The 19,388-nt window shown below is 35.5% G+C and overlaps 1 pseudogene; it reads left to right on the top strand.

Annotated features, from left to right (window-relative positions):
• Positions 1-17,267, top strand: part of LOC138815350 (zinc finger protein ZFP2-like) — a 38,981-nt pseudogene extending 21,714 nt beyond the window's left edge.
• Positions 17,268-19,388: the final 2,121 nt, after the last annotated feature.

Genomic DNA, 19,388 nt, shown 5'->3' with positions numbered 1-19,388 from the left:
GATAAATGAGCCTAATTTACATCATTTAAAATGAGAGACTGCCTAAATCTGTATTCCAAAGAAATTGTTCAATAGAATTTAAATACAATAAAATAAAATGCTCTTTTTTGTGTGCTAGACCTGGTTCTTGGACTCAAGCACTGGACATTGACCCTGAGCTTCTTTTGTTCCAGCCTAATGTTCTACCACTTAAACCACATCTCCACTTCTAGGTATTTTAGTAGTTTATTGGAGATTAGAGTCTCTTACACTTTCCTGCCCCAGCTGGCTTCAATCTGTGGTGCTCAGATCTCAGCCTTCTGATTAGCTAAGATTACAACCATGAGCCACCAGAGCCCAGTTACACAATAAACTCTATTAAATATAGATTATGTTTGTAAAAAAATAATATGGAATAGAAAACTTTAAATTTAAGGAGGATACTCTAAATCCCAAAACAAAAAGAAAATATCCCACCCTGAAATCTACAACACTTTTGATTTTGAGTATTGGAATATGGATAATTAGCCTACAGAAATTTCTTTGTAACTTTTTAAAAGTATGAAATCATTCTTGTGGAACAATCCAAAATGAATGTACAAATGTTGCTTTTAAGTAATTCATATTGTTTCTTAGCACAAACAACCGAACTGAAATTTACAGAGTAGATTTTCATATTTCGTACATATCACTGTAAAGTTTATGTTATTTTATATTAAGATTTCTATTCCACGTAGTTGTGTAAAAAAAAATAAGAAAAAAACCTCTGGATAGTAGCATTCCTGTGTATAATCTAAACAATAAATATAAGAAAAGCATATGGATATTTAAATTATTTTTTATTTTTATAAGTCTGCATTTTAGGGTGTCCTCAGCTTAGAATTTTGTGTTAGTATTATTTGTGCAACATAAGATTTTAATCTTCTGGTTCTTTGGCTGTGATTGGGTGGTTGGTGTTCTGTCACTCCTATGACTAATATTTCATGTTTCATCTTTATTAAGCCCTTTATCTCATGGAGGATGGCCACAATTCTTCATAGAATTGTTTAGGAATATGAGCATTTGGGAATTCTCAAACCTGTATTTACATAATCTTTACTGATTATGTTAAGCAGGTTAAATGACAAATTTCAAGTTATTGCTCAAGGGTGCTTCAAGTATTTGGATGCAGGGAAATGTGCCATTTGAAAACCATTACTGAAATATTATAATAAAAGTAATAAGTATTATACATTTCCCTGTATAATTTTGGGTGAGATAGTATTGAGTTATAACCTATATTCTCTCCATGGAGTTTAAATATATAAATGAATAAGAGTCCAAAAGCTCAATGGAGTCTTAGGATCCATTTTAATGAATAGAAAAATAATTCATACAACGTATTTCCTTAATAACTAGTGGTATTAAAGTGGTGGATTTTTGTTTTAATATTCAATTATTTTTAGGAACCTTAGTTTTTATGAATTCTGCATGTATATTAACCTAGAATACTGTTTGTCTACCAACTAATGGATTGTGGAGTCATCTTCAGCGGAGCATTTAATACTCTACTGGAGACATCGAAGATTTTTCTCCCATAAGAAGACTTTGTGCTTTTTTCATTCCATGTATAATGTTTTGAGCAGGAAAATCTCGGACATAATCACACAGGTTCTTTCCTGACTATGTCAATTGCCTTTTCTCTAAGCCATGCATCAGAATCTTCTCTTCATAGTCAACAGCAAGAAAGAATGAGAGGATCTCTGGTGAGTTACTTTTTATATCTCAATTTTTACATTCCATTTAGGAAACTAAGTTTATCCAAGATTTAAAAACAAAAAAAAAATAGATTCAGCTTCAAGAACTTACTCCTAAATGAGGTGAAGAAGTTTTTTAGAATTTGTAGATTATAAATTGTTACAGTATGTCTTAGTTGAGGGCAGATTTGCCTCCAGTTTTCTGATGTGAGATAAAGTAGTCACACTTGTTTTGTAATTCAATGCCATTGAAGGGGTCACTTGTCATGTAAAGTGGACATTTGCTGACAACTTGTCAGAGATCATTTCCTCATGAGTAATGTTGAATTATGTTAAAGAAGTTTTACTGGAGTTTCTGAAATAGTGTGGTGACACACACGACTTCAAATATTAGAGATTACTTAGTAAGATATATGTAATTAAATTACTCTCCATATAAAACCTGATAATATTTGATGATATAGTGTGTGGTCTTCCTAGAAAGCCCTCTGTATTTTTCCTAAGGTGTCCTCGCAAGATTTTTTCTCTATTTACTCTCTTCATTCTGTTTCCTACTCATAAGATTTCATCATTTCACTCTTTGTCTCACTTTTTGTATATTTTCCTCCCTGTGTCTTCTTCTCTTTCAGTCCCCATTCTCTCCATCTCTCTCTCACCTTTTTTCAAATGATGTATCTGGGAAGTTGTTTGTTTTACTAATCAATTTTCCTTTGCTGACATGGCTCATGGAAATGACATTTTTCTTACCCAATCAGTTGCTTTTCTCTTTATGTCTGAGATGAGGATTTGCTGTGTTTCCATATTTGGTGTCTAAATTCAAATCTAATGGGATATACCTACCTCAGCCTCCACTGTGCCTTTCTTGTGCTAGTATTGGAACAGGAACTCACAGGCCTCACAGTCAATCAGCTTCCTCCTTCACTGTTTGCACTACTTCTTTTTAAAAAATATCTTTTTTTATTGTAAAATAGTGAACAGAGGGGTTACAGTTACATGAGTGCATTTCCTATGGAGCATTGTTACTTCCTCCATTGTTTTCCCCCTACAATTTCTTTCCTCTTCACCTCTGCAACTCCTCCCACCCTCCCTCACACAAATGGTAAAGTCATTTTCAACCTAGTGTATTGTACATCTCATTGTTACAATGGGTCAGCTTGTATCCCTATTTAAGCATTTTTTTTTTTTGCGTCCTATCCCCAAATTAGAAAAATGTATATAAAAGATCTAGGGCACCGCAAACAAATACAGTGAAAACAGGGTTATACCTTGGGGGAAGAATATACCAAAGGAACAAAAAAAATCACATAGTACATTATAATTGCATTGAAAAACAATACCAAGAAAAAGAAAAACCACTTGGGTTCCAGTCTTAGGGCTCATTTCGCTTCATATCATCTTATATGGTCATATGTACATAGCTTTTGACCATTTCTGCTTGCCCTAGACATGTACTAGTTATTTCAAATAAGGGAGACCATGGGTCCTATGTTTCTTTAGGCCTGGTGTACTTCACTTAATACAAGTTTTTCCAAGTCTTTCCATTTCCTAATAAATGGGGTGATGCCTTTATTTCTGATGGAGGCATAGAAAAGCATTGTGTGAGTGTGTGTATGTGTGTGTGTGTATATATATACACATATATGTATAAATATTATATATATATGCATATATATGTAAATACCATATTTTCTTGATTCACTCATCTACTGAGGGGCATTGGGGTTGGTTCCATATCTTAGCTATGGTAAATAAAGCTGCAATAAACATAGGTGTGCTGGTAGCTTTAATATACTCTTGTTTGTGATGTTTGGGTAAATACCCTAAAGTGGGGTTGCTGGGTCATAGGGGAGCACTATGTGGAGTCTTTTGAGGAACCTCGATATTACTTTCCAAAGTGGTTGAACACGTTTACACTCCCACCAACAATGCAGTAGTGTTCCCTTTTCTGTCCACATCCCCTCCAGCATCTGTTGATATTAGTGTTCTTGACTAGCCATTCTATCTGGGGTGAGGTGGAATTTCAAGGTTGTCTTAATTTGCATTTCTTTTTGTCTAGAGAAGTTGAACTTTTTCGGTTTTTTTTGTATATTTTTAGTATGGCATTGCCCTATTTGTTATGAAATAGAAAAACTTGGAAAAAATATTATACTAAGTGAAGTAAGCAAGGCCCAAAGAAACATAAGTCCCATGGTTTCCCTTATATGCAATAAATAGTATACGTCTGAGACAAGCAGAAACGGTCAGATAAGTTGATTTTAGGCGAAATGAACCCCGTTAAGGATTCAAATGTATTTTCTTTCTTGTAATTGTTTCTAACATATTTATTAGTTGAGCCTATTTTTTTAAAATATGTCTTTTGGCCGTTCTTATTTCCTCTTCAGATTAGATTCTTGTTAAGTCTTTAGCCTACTTATTTATTGGGCAGTTGTTTCTCTGAGGATTTGTTGTTGGGGATTTAATTTCTTGAGTTCTAAATATATTTTAGATATGAAACCCATGTTCATTTTATGCCTACTGAAGATCTTCTCCCAATCTGTGGGCTTTGTATTTATCTTGTTAGCAATGTCCTTTGCCATGCAGACGCTCTGCGGTTTCATGCAATCCCATTTGTCCAACCTTTCTTTGATTTGTTGTGTTTCTGGGTCTCTATTAATAAAATTTTGGCTGGTGCCAAGGAGCCCTAGAGTTTCTCCTATACTTTTCTGTAGTGATTTTTAGGGTGTTTGCTTTGAATGTGAGGTTTTTCATCCATTTGGAGTTGATACTGGTGCAGGGTGATATATACAGATATAGCTTTAGTTTTCTACAGGTAATGAACCACTTTTTCCACCACCATTTACTGACGAAGTTGTCTTTCCTCCATTCTATTTTTTAGCTTCCTTCTCAAAGTTTAAGTGGATACAGGTCTGTGTGTTCATTTCCGGGACTTCAGTCCTATTCCTTCGGTCCTCAAGTTTGTCCTTGTGCAATTACCAAGATGTTTTGATTACATTGGTTTGTAGTACAGTTTGAAATTTGGTAGTGATATTCTACTAGCATTGTCTTTCTGGTATGGATCATTTTTGCTATCTGGGATCTTTTATTGTTCCATATAAATTTCTGGCTTGCTTTTTCTATTACACTGAAGAATGAGGTTGGACTATTGATAGGTATGGCATTGAATTTGTAGATAGCCTTTGGAAGTATTGTCATTTTCACGATGTTGGTCCTCCCATTCTGGGAGCATGGTAGGTTTTTCCACTTCCTAAGCTGTGCTTTAATTTCTTTTTTGGAACTATCTCTTGAGCCACACCTCCTCCAATATGTTGATTAGCTGTTTAATTTGAGTTGTCTACACAGTTGTCTGGCTTCCAGCCTCCTTAGTAGCTAGGGTACGATAAGCATCTTGAGCCAGAAGCACTTGTTTTGTTTTGTTTTTACTTACCTGAATATTTATCATTAACAGTTAATTGGATACTATGATAAAATTAGATTATTTTTAACAACATATGTAAAATTAATATTCAAGCTAAGCTCCAGTATAAGTGACGTATTTTATTTCTAATAATTGTAGCTGTTCTTCTAACTGTGGTACATTTTCTTCACTAACTTTATGCTCACACAACTCCATGAAGAAATTGTTTCAAATTTAATTGAATCTATTGTTATTGTGGTGATGTATGGGCAGACTACCAGTTCTTGGGCCAGGTAATGAGTACATTTCCTTTCATACCCTCACTCTCTCCCAATGTTTCCCTTCCGTCCTGTCTCATGATTTTTATAGCTTACTTTCATCAATGCCTAATGGCCTCCACAGATCCTCTTTTTACCCCATTTCCTTCTAGTTCTCTGGCTTTCCCCCACTCTTCTGAAAATGTCCATGTGAATACACCATACATATTTAAACCCTTTTTTTTGCCAAACCTGGAGCTTGAATTTGGGCCCTTCTTAGGCACCATTCCCGATCTTGATTTGCTCAAGTCTACAACTCTACCACCTGAGCCACATTGCCATTTCCTAATCTTTCTGTTTATGCAGTGCTGAGGAATGGAACCTAGGGCTTTATGCAGATAGGCAAATACACTAACACTTAGCAGTATTCCCAGCCCCAAATTATTTGTTTTTATTTCAAAGGTGAAGTAAGAAAGAGGCTACATGTAATATTCTATAAATCACAATGAAGGAATACATTTTTTTGATATCCATTGTAATTTCCCTGTATTTATTTCACTCATAGAATACTACAAGTATATCTTTTAATTTTCATGTATTTATAACAGAACTTTAATTTCTCATATTGATTTCTACACCATTTGTCTTCAGATTTACTTTTAATCTTGGAATATGTGTCTTGATAAATGTAACACCATAGTGTTTTATAAACAGCATTAAGTTTAACATAATGGAATCCATTTGTGTGTTCGTGCTGATTTTTTGTCCGGTTGTTATATCAATTAGTAAGAGGCCAATTAGTTCTGCAATAGTAATGGTAGATTAAAGTATTAAAACTGCATGGTCTTTTAAACATGTCTTTGTACACTTTGATTTTCAGCATAAATTTTTATTATCATAATGTATCATCAGTCTGTTATTATCAATGATCTGTATCTGTGGTCATATATTTTGGGCTGATACTTATTTCCTACATATTATCACTATTTGTATTTTTCATCATTAACTTTTGCTCATGGTATCTTTGTATGTTTTTTTAATTTTTATTTCTCTCTAATCCGTGACTTTGGATTGCTCAATAAGTTTTCTTTCTTCTGTTCATGTCAGACAGTGCCTCATATATTTACTATACTTTACAATTAAAGTATGGTCTTATTTTGATGGACATTTTGCTATTTAATATCTGTTTGTCTCATCTGATATTTGTTTCTTATTCTGCTTCTATATAGCCTGCACACATCTCAAATTCACTGTAAACCACCTCTCATATAACTTGCCGGCATTCTGCTGTACACTGTGAATTACCTCTGATACCAATTACAAATTAAATCTGATGTAAATAGTTGTTATACTGCATTGTTCACAGGATAAAAATAAGACTGCATGCTTAATACAGGTGCCCTACATTTTCAAAGATTTGTTTCTATGTTCCATTGAATTTGTACAACTCAAAATATGCAAGGACTGCAAGATTTTTTAAAAAGGGTCTTATTAATTTTCTTCATACAGAAATAACCAGACATTTCATGTAAAGAACAAAGGTCATTCTCAGGCTGAAGCACAGAGCTTCAGCAGAAGTAAAATGTGAAGGAAAATTGTTTTACTATAGAACTGCAAGAAAATGAACTTCCTACCTTGTGGGGTACTTTGTTAGGAACACAAAGAATTAACTTGCTGGATACACTTTTGCTAAGAACATTAAACTTTACAATATTATCATAGTAGTAGCATATAGCATAATATAGTTACTTTTCAATGGAATTGAATGGAATTTATAACCTACTTATAACCTATGTATTCTCCTTTTAATTTTTGTATAAATAATTCTTTGAACTCAGGCCCCCATATTTGCAATGCAAGTACAATATTAATTGATACATATACAGGATTCACAAACTTTGTTTTAAAACACTTATGTGTTTGTATATTGAATTTGAATTCCATATGAATTATGAATATGGTACTTTAAGTTTTCTTTTCACAAGAGAAATTACATACAATGTTTTCTATACATTCTTTTACCTACGCATGTACCATTCCTTTACCTACACATTTACCTTTTTAATAATCTTGTCGTCTGTGTAGATCTACGTTAGCAATTTTAATTTTTCTCTTGATGTAGAATAATTCTTTTTATCTGATTGTTGGGCCTGGATTCTGGCCCTGAGCCCTGTCCCTCAGCTCTTCAGCTCAAGTCTAGGGCTCTACCAGTTGAGCCACAGTGCCACTTCCGGTTTTTCCTTTTTTGCTTATGTGGTGCTGAGGAATCGAACCCTGGGCCACAGGCATGCAAGGCAAGCCCTCTATCACTGAGCCAGCCACCTTCCCAGTCCCACAGAATAATTTTTATAGCACTTAAAATGAAGATGGGTAAATGATGCATTATCTTTCCCTAGGAATACCTTCAATTTATATTGTTAGAAGAGGCCCTTTGCCCGATGGATTGTGTATTGAAGTCTATTTTCTTTCAACACTTTATAAATATATTTTCTTTTTGTGTGTTAGTCATCATTCACCTCTGATATTGTCAAGAATGACTGTATTCCTTTTAGACACTGTACATCAAATTAGTGCCATATTTAATTCCAATTTTTAAAACTTCTATATTTTTTAGATCATGTGCCAATTCATAGTTTTTTTTTCTCTATCCTTCTTGTGGTGGTCATATTTCACATTTTGGGGGATCATCTTGAGCATTCCTTAAGCCTTTATCCATTTACATCCATCCTTCCATTAAGGCCTATTAAAATGCAAAGCTGATTAAGAAACATTTTATGGTAATAAGTAAGTATTTGATGTGGTAGGAAGTAGTCGATGTTCAGAAATGTTCATGCTGGAAGTTCGTTTTTACATATGAAGGAAACATATGGATATCTATGACCATACTTTTATATCTAGAAATTTAATAACAAAAATGATTAACATTGGGTATTTTATTGTGAGAACTTAGTCAAATCTTATGAGAGCCAAATCATTCATTTACTATTTTTTGAGTAATTTTATTCCTTTTAACATTCACCTGGATGCTGTGCTTTTCATAGATCTACTAATGTGTTATGTATTCCATATGATGTAATGACTATGTTGTGACTGTTTATGAGAGCACTATTTAATAGAAAATCTAAATAATATTGTTAATGAGGCAGAATATGAAAATACAGAAAACATATTTGTTTACTTCATTGTTACCCAGATATGTAGTAAATATTACCAAAATAAGCTAAAAACACACTTTCAGACTCATACTTATTGTTGTCTTGCTAGGTTATTAGCTTCTTAGAACTGTTTTCTTGTCTTTATTGCTGGAACCAGAAGTGTGTTCTGATGCATTAGAAAAACTTTGTATGTGTAATTACCAAGTTAATATGGAGGCAAATGTTTCTACTTTGATTATATTTTCTCTCATTTTATACATAACACAGAAAGTACCAACCACAATCTGTAATACAAAAGCATACATGTAGAAGAATGAAAGTCTAGCTTTGGTGTTCTCATGATTCAGGGATAATAAATTGATAGAATGTGCCCTTAGAGAATCTGGTGTCATTTGATAATGTGGCTGTGGAATTTAGCTGTGAGGAGTGGCAGGAATTAGATATTTCTCAGAGTACCCTGTATAGAGATGTGATGCTAGAAACCTATAGCATGCTGGTGTCCTTAGGTGAGCCAAAAATAACACATTAACTTGAAAAGTTAAGTGGGGCTTGACCTCTGGGCGTTGGTGCAGTGCCTCAGCTCTTCAGTTCAAGGTGAGCACTCTATCACTTGAGCAACAGCTCCTCTTCAAGCTTTCTGGTGGTTAATTTGGAGATAAGTATCTCACAGCTTTCTTACTAGGGCTGGCTTTGTATGGCAATCCTCAGATCTCAGCCTAATGAGTAGCAAGGAATATAGGCATGAACCATTGGTGCCAGGAAAATGATTTGTTTTCAGTAGCTATGTGAATATTTATCGAAATTTCAATGCTATTTGGATGTAAAATTCCAGTCTGTGGGAATGTCATTTGTTTGGAATGAAATCTTCAGGTAGATTATGTACATTCTGAGGCAATTTTATTTTCATTGTTCAAGAATTAAAAAAAGCAGTTTGACAAAAGTTCCAAACTTATAGGTATCCCATTGAATTTGTAGATAGCCTTGGGAAGTATTGCCATTTTCACGATGTTAATCTTCTAAATCGAGGAGCATGGGTGGTTTTGCCATTTTCTAAGTTCTGTTTTGATTTCGTTTTTCAAGATTTTAAAGTTTTCATCATAGAGGTCCTTCACTTCTTTGGTTAAGTTTATTCCTAGGTATTTTATTTTTTGTGGGGCTATTACAAATGGAGTTGATTTCCTTTCAGTCACACTTTTCTCATTGTTGAAATACTGAAAAGCCATTGATTTTGGGGGGTTAATTTTATACCCTGCTACTTTGCCAAAGTTTGAATCAGCTTGAGTAATTTGGGAGTGGAGTCTATGGGATTCTTTAACTACAAGATCATGTCATCTGCAAAGAGGGAGAGTTTTATTTCTTCTTTCCCTATTTGCATCTCCTTTATGTCTACATCTTGTCTTATTGCTGTAGCTAGGCATTCTAATACTAGATTGAAGAGAAGTGGACAGAGTGGACATCCTTGTCTTGTTCCTGAGTTCAGAGGAAATGGTTTTAGTTTTTCACCATTAAGTATAATTCTGGCTATAGGTTTGTCATAAACAGCCTTTATTGTATTGAGGAATGTTCCATGGATTCCTAATTTTTCCAAAACCTTCATCATAAAGGGGTGTTGGATCTTGTCGAATGCTTTTTCTGCGTCTATTGAGATAACCATGTGGTTCTTATCCTTGCTCCTCTTTATGTGATGAATAATATTAATTGAATTTGCGTATATTGAACCAGCTTTGCATCCCTGAAATGAATCCTGTTTGATCGTATTTTATAATTTTTTGGATGAATTGTTGAAGTCGATTGGCAAAAATTTTGGTGAGAAGTTTTCATCAATGTTCATCAAAGAAATGGGTTCATAGTTCTCTTTCTTTGATGAATCCCTATCAAAATTTCAACCTTATCCTGCAAGGAAATAGAAGAGGCAATCCAAACATTCACATGGAACAATAAAAGACCCAAATAGAAAAAACGCTCCTCAATGGAAAGAACATTGGTGGAGGAATATCAATACCAAATTTCAAACTCTACTATAAAGCCATAGTAATCAAAACAGCTTGGTACTGGCATAAGAACAGAACTCAGGACCAAAGGAATAGAATTGAAAACCCAGAAAGAACCTCTAGACCTATAGCCAACTAATATTCGATAAGGGAGCTAAAATAATAGAATGGAAGAAAGACAGCTTCTTCAATAAATGGTGCTGGAAAAATTGGTTAATTACTTGTAGAAAACTAAAGCTAGATCCTTATATATCACCCTGCACCAGAATCAACTCCAAATGGCTCAAAGACCTCGGAGTCAAAGCAGACACTCTGAAAACATTACAGGATGGAATAGGAGAAACCCTAGGTCTCCTTGGAGCAGGCGGATATTTTCTTAATAGAGAACCAGAAGCACAACAAATCAAAGAAAGGTTGGACAAATGGGATTGCATGAAGTTGTAGAGCTTCTGCATGGCAAAGGACATAGCTAGCAAGATCAATAGAAACCCAAGAATTGGAAGAAGATCTTCACTAGCCATACAATGGACAAAGGTCTCATATCTAAAATATACTTGGAACTCAAAAAATTAAATCCCCCAACAACAAATCCTCAAAGAAACAACTGCCCAATAAATAAGTGGGCTAAAGACTTGAAGAGAAACTTCTCTGAAGAAGAAGTAAGGATGGCCAATAGACACATGAAGAAATGCTCAACCTCCCTTGCCACAAAAGAAATGCAAATCAAAACAACATTGAGATACCACCTCATCCCAGTTAGAATGGCAAAATCAAGAACTCTAACAACAACAGATGCTGGAGGGGATGTGGACAGAAGGGAACCTCACTTCATTGTTGGTGGGAGTGTAAACTTGTTCAACCACTTTGGACAGCAGTATGGAGGTTCCTCAAAAGACTTCAAATAGAGCTCCCCTATGAACCAGCAATCCCACTTTTGGGGGATTGTTTACAAACAAATGTTTGTAAACAAATGATTACAAACAAGACCACACTAAAGCTACCAGTACAACTAAGTTTATTGCAGCATTATTTACCATAGCTAAGATATGGAACCAATCCAGATGGAACCAACCAGCTGCCCCTTAGTAGATGAATGGATCAAGAAAATGTGGTATATATACACAATGGAATTCTATGCCTCCATCAGAAAGAATGACATTGCCCAATTTTTAGGAAATGGAAAGGCTTGGAAAACATTATATTAAGTGAAGTAAGCCAGGCCCAAAGAAACTTAGGTCCCATGGTATCCCTTACTTGCAATATCTAGTATATGTATGAGTCAAGCAGAAAAGGTCAGATAATGTGATGTTAAGAAAATGAACCCATAGATATGTATTTAAATGTTTTTTTTCTTTCATTCATTTGTTTCTAACGCATTTATAAGATTATTTCTTTGTTGCTTTGTATGTCCGTCCCCTACAGTATAACCCCTGTTTCCACTATATTTGATGTCGGTATAATTTATGGAGGAGATGGGGAAAAATAAGTCGTTTAAGGATACAGGTTGATCCATTGCAACAATGAGAAGTACAAGTTTTCATGTCGAAAACGAATTTTCAACTTTGGTTTGGGGGGGAGGGGTGTGCGGGGGGAGAATTGGTTGGGGGCGCTGGGGGAGGCTCGGAAGGTATGTGAAGGGTAAACAAAGGAGGAGGCTGCAATGCATGATAAGAAATGTACTCATTATCTTGCCCATGTCATTGTAACCCCTCTGTACAGTTTGTTCACAAAATATTTTAAAAAATTAATTAAAAAATTCCAAAATTTCTTCCGTAAAGAGAAGACTGTCTTCCCAAACTTGAGATGATTATTGTGGGTGGATATTCAATCTAGAAAATACATACATACATACATACATACATACATACCTATTTATCACTATTGGAAATATGTACTGGAAATCACTAGTTTAGAGGGAGTACTTATTTATAATCCAAACCTAGTACTAGATGCAGTGGTTCATGCCTGTAATTCTTAGGAGTCTGAAATCTGAGGCTTTCAGTTTGAAGCAAAAACTGCCAGTGAAATCTCCAAGAGATTCTTATGTCAAGATAACCACTCTTAAACTGGAAGTGGAGTTAGGACTCAAACTAATAGAATGCTAACCTTGAGAAACAGAATTGCGTTCAAGTCACACAACCTGCAAAATTAAATCAAGCCTCGTGGAAAGTCAACCATGGAGCCAGGGAGAAATGAAAGAAGATTTGGGACCAACCTTGTTAACAGGATATCTGAAATCTTACAACAATTTTGACACAGCATGAGCAATAGTTCTTCACTCTTATTAACAGGGCACACCGGTCCTAAACCTCAATTGATTATCAAGCTGGAGCAAGATGAAAAGCCATATATGGCAGAAGCCTCAGACAAGAATTTACCAGGTGAGTTAAGGCATCTTGCATAGTGATCTTGGATCCAGAACCAAATTGATAAATTCATCTTGCTCTGTACTGACCAATAATATTCCTAGTTCCCCTGAGTCCCATGTGTGGCAGAGAACTAGGTGATCTTTGTATTAGACTTGTGAATCAAAAATGCTTGTAGATGCCCACTGAACTGTGTATGGCAGTAAAGGTAAAGTTAGCAATTCTTTCTCTTTGTGGAAATTGTTTTGAAAAAAGAAAATTAGAAATGTCAAAAATGCGATTTAGTTTTCTTTGAAACTAGGACTAGGCAGGTATAGCAAATGACTATGCCAAGGCTGCTATCCTCTGATAAGGATAAGGAAGGTAGAGGCCAAGATACAGAACCAAAGCTTTCAGTCTAGAGAGAATGATTAACTAGGTGGTGAGCTGATGTGGCTTTAATTCATGAGTCTGAGGGTTTAAAAGTCTGATGAGCTGGGCGCTGGTGGTTCACGCCTGTAATCCTAGCTACTCAGGAGGCTGAGATCTGAGGATCGCGGTTCAAAGCCAGCCCGGGAAGGAGAGACTGTGAGACTCCTATCTCCAATAAACCACCAGAAAACTGGAAGTGGCGCTGTAGCTCAAGTGGTAGAGTACTCGCCTTGAGCTGAAGAACTGAGGGACAGAACCCAGGCCCAGAGTTCAAGCCCCACGACCGACCAAAAAATAAATAAATTAATTAATTAAAAAAAATAAAAGTCTGATGAGTTTCTGTCTAAGATGGAGGGGAACAAATTTTAAAATTTCCAAAGATACTTAAAATAATTCACAGTGAGAACTTATAACTGAAGAAATGTGGTTATAAAACCTTATTCTTAGGTGAAAGACAAAGGTTTGTATAAAAATGTTACAATCTCCAAAGTTAGATAATACTCTTCTCCTAATGTTTGAGAAGTAAAGTAGCACAATATAAAATTGTTTTAAGAAAATAAGATCAATCAAAACAATTTTTGGGAAAAAAGAGGAATGCTAAATATTAAAATATACAGGTTAAAAGTCTACCAGTAAATAGTTTAGTAAATTGTGTAAATAATTCCTTTGACATAAAAAAGAAGAAAAACCTGAAACACAGAAAAAAAATTTCCATCATAAACTACCAGTTTTACTCTTTTTTTATTGTGAAAATACTCTACAGAGAACTTACAACTACATGGGCAAGGTAATGAGTACATTTCTTATCAAGCATTTTTGCCTCCTCCTTTGTTTCCCGTTACCATCCCTTCCCATCATTCCCCCCACCCTCCCCCCTCGCCAAAGTTGTAAAGTTCGTTTTTCGACATAACGTCTTGTACATCTCATTGTTGGAATGGGTCCTCCTTCCCCTCCACAAATTATACCTACATCAAATACAGTAAAAACAGGGGTTATACCGTGGGGGAGGGACATAAAAGCAACAAAGAAATATCTTATAAATATAGTTAGAAACTATAGCAAGAAAGAAACAAAAACATTTGGGTCCTTATCTTAGGGTTCATTTTGCCTAACATCAACTTATTGACCATTTCTGCTTGTCTCAGACATATATTAGTTATTGCAAATAAGGGGAACCATGGGACCTATGTTTCTTTGGGCCTGGTTTCCTTCATTTAATATAATTATCCCAAGTCTTTCCATTTCCTAACAAATGGAGCCATATCATTCTTTCCAATGAATGCATGGAATTCCATTGTGTATATATACCACATTTTCTTGATCCATTCATCTACTGAGGGGCATTTGTGTTGGTTCCTTATCTCAGTTATGGTAAATAATGCGGCAATAAAGATAATTGTGCTGGTAGCCTTAGTATGGTCTTGTTTGTGATCATTTGCGTAAATACCTAGATATGGAATTGCTGGGTTATAGGGGAGCTCTATGTGGAGTCTTTTGAGGAGTATCCATTCTACTTTCCAAGTGGTTGAACAAGTTTACACTCCCACCAACAATGCAGTAGGGTTTCCTTCTGTCCATATCCCCTCTAACATCTTATTAGAGTTCTTGATTATAGTAGCTCAGTGGTAGTGTATTTGCCTTGCATGCCTAAGGCTCTGGGTTCGATTCTTCAGCACCACATAAGCAGAAACAATTGGGAGTGGTGTTGTGGCTCACGTGGTAGAAAGCTAGCATTGAGCTGAAGAGCTGAAGGACAACACCAGGACTGGAGTTCAGGCTCCATGACAAAAAAGGAACAGCATTACTTTCTTAATCAATACATTGTGATGAAAGAAATTTATTTCTCAAAAATCAATTCTACTTTAATATTTTAAAATTTGTAACAGTTAAGATGGGAAAAATGTCTTTTCATTAAGGAGTATTTGGATCTTATGTATGTTTTTTTTCTTCTTTATATGACTCATTTTAGATATTAAAAAAAATGGAGCATGTGACTGAGACTTACCAGGAAGGTCCAGATGAATGTCTGTATGACGTAGTTGTCACAAATAGACAATAGAGCAAAGAGTGAGATTAGTGACAACTTCTAACTTGACCTCAAAACAGAAGACAGATCTGAATAGGAATGATGAGAACTCCTTAAGAATGAGGAGGGATGAGTTCATTCAGTGTCAGAACACGCTCTCCTACAATGAGTCTGGTAGTGAATGTGAGAAATCATTTAGTAAGGATTTATACCTTACAAAACCTGAGAGGAAATATCCAGAGAAGCCTGATGAGTATTAAGCAATATGCAAAATCAATCTCTAAGACGTCAGAACTAAGTTCTGACCAACCTCAAACAACACCAGAAGAGAAACCCTATGAATATGAAGAATGTAGGGAATTTTCCACTCAAAAGTCAGGTCTCAGGAGGCATCACAGAACTGACACAGAACAGAAGTTTGATGAATGCAACAAATGTGGAAAATCATTCAGAATGAAGTCATACATCACTTTGCATCAGAGAATACACACAGGAGAGAAATCTTATGTACGTGACAAATGTGGAAAGTATTTCAGACAGAAGTCAGACCTTACTGTACATCAGAGAACTCATACAGGAGAGAAACCTTATGAATGTAACAAACGTAGAAATTTTTTTTTACCTGTAATGCACACCTTCATCTTCATCAGAGAACAAACACAGGAGAAAAACTATTTGAATGTAACAAATGTGGAAAGTATTACAGACAGAAGTCAGACCTTACTGTCCATCAGAAAATACACACACTTATGAGTGTAACAAATGTGGAAAGTATTTCAGATCAAAATCACACCTTACTCTCCATCAGAGAAAACATACAGGGGAGAAACCTTATGAATGTAATGTGTGTGAAAAGTCTTTCACCTATAAGTCATACCTTACTGTTCATCAGAGAACACACACAGGAGAGAAACCTTATAAATGTAACAAATGTGGAAAGTATTTCAGACTTAGATCATGCCTTACTCTCCATCAGCGAACACACACAGGAGAAAAACCTTATGAATGTAATGGGTGTGAAAAGTCTTTCACCCATAAGTCACACCTTACTGTTCATCAGAGAACACAAACAGGAGAAAAACCTTATAAATGTGACCAATATGGAAAGTATTTCACAGTAAAGTCACAGCTTACTGCTCATCACAGAATACACACAAGAGAGAAACATTATGAATGTACAAAATGTGGAAAATATTTCAGACGTAAGTCACACCTTACTGTCCATCAGAGAACACACACAGGAGAGAAATCTTATGAATGTAATGTGTGTGGAAAGTCTTTCACCCATAAGTCATACCGTACTGTTCATCAGAGAACACACACAGGAGAGCAACCTTATAAATGTAACAAATGTGGAAAGTATTTCAGACTTAGATCGTACCTTACACTCAATCAGAGAATACACACAGAAGAAAAACGTTATGAATGTAATGTGTGTGAAAAGTCTTTTACCCATAAGTCACACCTTACTGTTCATCAGAGAACACACACAGGAGAGAAACCTTATAAATGTAACCACTGTGGAAAGTATTTCAGAGTAAAGTCACAACTTACTGCTCATCAGAGAATACACACAGGAGAGAAAAATTATGAATCTACAAAATGTGGAAAATATTTCTGACATAAGTCACACCTTATTGTTCACCAGAGAACACACAGGAGAGAAACCTTATGAATATATCAAATGTGGAAGTATTTCACATTTAGATCATCAGAGAACACACAAAGGAGAGAAAACTTATGAATGTAACAAATGTGGAAAGTATTTCAGATTTAATTCATAACTTAATCTCCATCAGAGAACACACACAGGAGAAAAACTTTATGAATGTAACAAATGTGGAAAGTCCTTCATTTGGAGTTCATACCTCAGGAAGCATAAGAGAATCCACACACATGAGGAACCTAAGGAATGTGATAACTATGGAAAGTCTCACCTGAAAGAAAAATAAATTTGCATGATAGAACCAAAACCTGATAGAAGCCTTGTGAATGTAGCAAATGTGCAACCTTTTAGCCAGAAGACATACCTCATGGTTCCAAATTGAATGAACACGGGAACAAAATCTTATTAATAAAAAAATATGGAAAGTTTTCAAGAAGTCATAGTTAAATTTTCAACAGAAAGCACACAGGAGAAAAACATTATGAATGAAACAAGTATCAACAGGTGGACCTGTTGCAACAATGAGAAGTACAAGTTGTCATGTCCAAAACGAGCTTTACAACGTCGGTGCGGGGAGGGGGGAGGATTGGGATTCGGTGGGGTGGGGAGGGGGGAGGCTGGGAAGGGATGTGAAGGGTAAACAAAGGAGGAGGCTGCAATGCTTGGTAAGAAATGTATGCATTATCCTGCCCATGTAATTGTAACCCCTCTGTACAGTATGTTCACAAATAAAATAAAATAAAATAAGAAACAAGTATCAAAAAGGTCCTTCACTTAGTAATCATGCATGAATGAGTGTTTATAGAGCACACAGAAGAAAGACAAGGAATGAATAATACCAATGTAGAAAACCCCATTTCGACAGCATAGCACAGTGTTCATCAGAGAACTGAATCACATAGGAGAAAAGAAAACTAACAGGTCTAACAAATATGCAATTTTTAATGTGAAGTCAGTCCTCAGTACATCCAAGAACATAATAAGGAGAGAAAATATGAGTATACTAAATGTAGACCAATATTTAGCCAGAAGTTTCAGAGGTTTCTCTATAGATTTCAGAGACTTAGAGACAAGATAGAATGTCAACTGAACATTAGAGGACGTCTTTCAAGCAGAAATGAACCTTCAGCCAGCATTAGAGCACTCACACAAAAAAGAAACCCAACATAGGGAAACCTTTGGCAGAAACCTCTGTAAATTATACAGAAATCCTTCATGTCAGAATTAAGCTAGGTGTAAGGGGAAACCACTCACTGAGCCAATATTTCTCATCCTCTCATTGTGTAGAGTAGGGATGATGCCCCTTCATATTATTCAGGGGTTGGACCAAAGGAATGGGTATCAATTATTTACAGGCTTGACAAAGAATTAAGATAGTGAAATTGTTGACTTGTGTCTTTTATATTAATAAATGGATGTTCAAGGAAATTTTATAAACATTTCTCAGAAATATGAGCTCTGGAACTTGGAGATTGAACTCAGATCATCCAGAGAGTTTTGTTAGTGCTAGATGGGGAAGTACTGTCATGCTTTAACCCAAGGACATGAGAGCATCAATTTCTCCACTGCTCCCCAAAAGTCTTCCAGTATATGTGTGGTCTATGTATGCATTATAACACTGTCACTATTACTATTACTAGAAATTGTAAAACTTTTATTATTACTAGTTTCTTTGGTGGAAAAATAAATACATGATTCTTAAGCATTTGGATTTGGATGAGTAATGCCAAAATGATTTTACTACATGCTGTTTATATTTAATTACTACTGAGTCTCTTGTGAATTTTTCACTTGTTGACCATGCTACTGTTCTTCTCAGTAATAAAACACTAGTGTGGATATTGTGGAGAGTCTGTGTTTTCTCACTGTTATGGAAGGTGAAAGTGAATTTCTCAAGAGGAGAATATTGCTTTTTCTAGTTCCAAATTTCTAGTTCTATAACAAATTATGTTATGGTTTTGCTAAATTTAATTCTGTAGCAATTAAAAAAACCAGACTCATGGAAAAAATAATGGACAAAAGCTAGCTTGAATACTTACAGATATCCATGGGATTATAGAGCTAAGCAGAAAGAGGAAGGAATGTGCTATATATTTGGCAGGGTAAAATACAGACAAAAACGATCCTTGTGGTCCCTGGGGTAACATGACAGGGGTGTCGGTGCAGAGGGAACTAGTCAAGGTGCTCTGAGGGAAGCTGAGTGAAGAGGTGGTGGGGCGTGAATATTGCTTTCAGAATAAATTTCTTTGCCTGTTTTTTGGGTCCCATAAACATCCCCCCTTACCTGACCAGGATAGGGGCCATTATGTCATGCTATATGTCTGTTCATGTCTTGATTCCTGTTTAGTACAAGTTCCTTGTTGTTGGAAATTTTTTGTTGTGAACTATGTGGTTCTACCATGATTAG

This window comes from Dipodomys merriami, unplaced genomic scaffold (genome assembly GCF_024711535.1).
Source record: "Dipodomys merriami isolate MVZ:Mamm:240054 unplaced genomic scaffold, mDipMer1.0.p SCAF_1090, whole genome shotgun sequence".
Lineage (NCBI taxonomy): Eukaryota > Metazoa > Chordata > Mammalia > Rodentia > Heteromyidae > Dipodomys > Dipodomys merriami.
Note: the sequence above shows the minus strand (reverse complement) of the source record. Positions and strands in the feature narration are given on the sequence as shown.